The sequence below is a fragment of the Sesamum indicum genome, linkage group LG4 (genome assembly GCF_000512975.1).
Source record: "Sesamum indicum cultivar Zhongzhi No. 13 linkage group LG4, S_indicum_v1.0, whole genome shotgun sequence".
Taxonomy (NCBI): Eukaryota; Viridiplantae; Streptophyta; class Magnoliopsida; order Lamiales; family Pedaliaceae; genus Sesamum; species Sesamum indicum.
In genome coordinates this window covers 5,675,896-5,678,966 of record NC_026148.1, presented here as the reverse complement: position 1 = coordinate 5,678,966, position 3,071 = coordinate 5,675,896, and the positions used below count along the sequence as shown (strand labels likewise).

Below are 3,071 nucleotides of genomic sequence, written 5' to 3'. Positions count from 1 at the left end.
TTTGGAATACATCTAACGGCATTCACACGGCCTCCAATACGATGCTGTTTTTGGTAGTATAAATATGATACATATTGTAACTCTATCTGTAACGATTTTATACACGATTCTGTTTTTGTATCTCATTTAGTCACGACCTTTCAAAAATTGTAATACAGTTTGTACCGGTGTTTGTAACAGCCAAGAAAAAATATATATAATTGGTACTTACCAGATTTTCTTTTCCCATTTCTTTCTTCTCCTCTTTACTTCCTTCGCCGTCTCTCTCTCTCTTCTCAGTAGCCCCAGCACCAACCGTCTCTCTTCTCAGCAGCCCTAGGACCAACCGTCTCTCTCTCCTCTCTTTTTCTCTCACTTTGTCTCTCTTTTTTTCCGACCTGCCCCCATCACCGTCGATTGTTGTCGCCAGCTCCCCACCCGCCCCACCACTAGTTAAGTACCCCAACTTTTTTTTTTTTTAATTGTTTCTTATTTTATGTAATTTGAACATTTTTTAAAAAATTCAATAATCTTAAAAAGAAATATAATATTTTAGAAAATATTTCTGTCGTCTGTAGAAATTTTCTATAATTTTTATATATTTTTTCATATAATCTATAATTTTTATACATTTTTTTCATATTTTCTGTAATTTTATAATATTTCTCTAATTTTAATAAATTTAATGTTTCTGTAACTTCTAATAAATTTATGTAATTTTTAAAATTCCCTATAATTTCAAAAAAATTTAATCATTTTCTATAATTTTTAATAGTTTTAATACTTTTCTGTTTTAATTTTTAATTTTTTGTAAATTATCGGTTTGTTTAAAAGTATTTCGTAAAAGAAAATATGTTAGGTAATTTCTGCAATTAATTAAAATTTTCTATAATTTTTGCAATTACAATAAAAAATTGAACTTTAATATAATTTTTGAAAAAATTGGGACCTTAATGTAATTTTAAAAAAATTACGTAAATTAGAAACAAAATGAACCTTAATGTAATTTTAAATAAAATACTTGGATCTTTATGTCAATTTTATGAGAAACAATTTATGTCAATTTAAAAAAAAACAATTGGACCTTAATGTAATTTTAAGAAATACTTGTACCTTAGTACAATTTTTAGGAACCTTAATATAATTTTAGGAAATATTTGGACCTTTGTACCTTTTTTAGGAAAAAATAATTGCACCTAATATAATTTTAGGAAATTCTTGTACCTGAATACAATTTTAAGAAAATAAAGGAGTTTAAAATTTTTGGACATTAGGTAATTTTGGATAATTTTAGGATATATTAGGTAATTTTCTGTAATATAAATTTAGTTTTACGTAGTAATGGATAATGCCTATTTTGGAAAGTTTTGGACAATTGGTGACTATTTTAAAATTTTTTATACATTTTAGATTCATGACATCGATGCTCTGCCTCTTTTGGGACGAGGTGGGGGTCGTGCACGTAGCTGTGGCCCTCCCAGTCCTATTCTATTTATTAGTGAGGATGCACCCCTACCAGCCCCACCACCAAAGCTTACGTCCATGTCACCTCTAACTCTTTATAGATGCGGTGAGGCCCAGTAGTACATAGGTCCCGCCTAGACCGTGGGATGCACCACCACCACACGATAGGCCCCACCTAGACTGTGGGATGCTACCAGCGCCACTACCGTCCCAAAGGCAGTATATCAACTTCCAAACGCAAGGTACATACGCTAATTTTTATAATTATACAATAAAAAATTCATTATATTTTTTATTTTTAATATTTAATTATTTTTTTACGTCCAATCGAAAATTTTCACACTGCAGTTCACACTATAATGAAAGGACACTATCCACATCCCTAGGGTACATTTTGCAGATCTCACAGGAGCGCCAATTATTCTGGTTTAATATTTAAGGGTAAGAATAATATTTAATTTTAAGTATTACTTATATTTTTAGTCTAATACTTATACTGTTTAAATTTTTATGAAATTTGCAGTTGTCGTACCGGTGGGACAACGACGAAGACTCCATATTCAAGGTCGTCAAGTCGCGGCGGGGAAGTTCCTATGCCCGAAACAAGTTGGCCCAACTCTTGTGGCTGGCCGATAAGATCTAGTGCCAACTTTTGGAGTATTGGGCAAGTCCGGAATTCCAGGCACATTTGGGGAAAAATAAGGTCAATCGAGCAGCCATCCCCGACGTAGCTGCTACCATCTACCGAGGGGAGTCGTCCTCCATTAGGGTCTACAAGCGTAAGATGCTATGTATTTTAACCGATATTACTAGTTTAATTTAATTTTTTAAAATTTCTTATCATTTCTTTAAATGATTTTTGAGGGGGTACAACTCGTACACCCAGTCAAACAAATAGAGTGTTCGAGAAGTGCGACAAAAAATGAAGGAGGATGGCCAATGAAACGGCCCTAGGGCAACAGAGGTCGCGGTAAGTATAAGAATTAATTTAATTTTAGAATTTAGAATTATTTTTTAAAAAATCTAATCATTTAATCTATTCATAAGTGCTGTTTTTTAGGATGATTGAGCAACATCAGAGCCAGCACAACAATAATCCAGATCCTCCATTGTCCACTTAAGACTCAGTGACCCTAAATGAGCAATAGTTGTGGCTGTGGATGGATCCACATGTCCCGATCCTCCAGTGCCCCAGCCTCCAACTGATCTCCCAGTACCGGACGACGATGACGGAGAACCCACAGTCGATGGGTGTGTTGATTTAGATTAATTTTTTTTATTTGTGTAAATACAATTTTTAAACAATACTTTTATCTTTGTAATTAAATTATTTTTATTTTCTTGTTATATTATATATATTTTTATATAATATTGCACATTTAACAAAAAATTCAATAATTTATTTTTACAAAAATAAAAATTAAAATAGATTAAATACAATTAACTATTATAAAAAAATTATCATTGCTTGTGGAATACGTATAACTATTATTATTTTTCTAACGACTTTTGGAATACGTATAACTATCAGTAATTCACGCAACCGTTACAAATACCGTGTAAAAGATAGTTATCAATTTCGAAAATACCAATTAAAAAAAATAGTTATAAAATTAGTGTAAAAAGCA

At 31.6% G+C, this 3,071-nt stretch overlaps 1 long non-coding RNA gene across 1 annotated transcript; it reads left to right on the top strand.

Moving 5' to 3' along the window:
• LOC105160103 lies at positions 248-2,039 on the top strand. Its single transcript, XR_847671.1, has 4 exons — positions 248-431; positions 1,545-1,685; positions 1,792-1,884; positions 1,967-2,039. It is a non-coding gene; the product is annotated as an uncharacterized LOC105160103 (long non-coding RNA).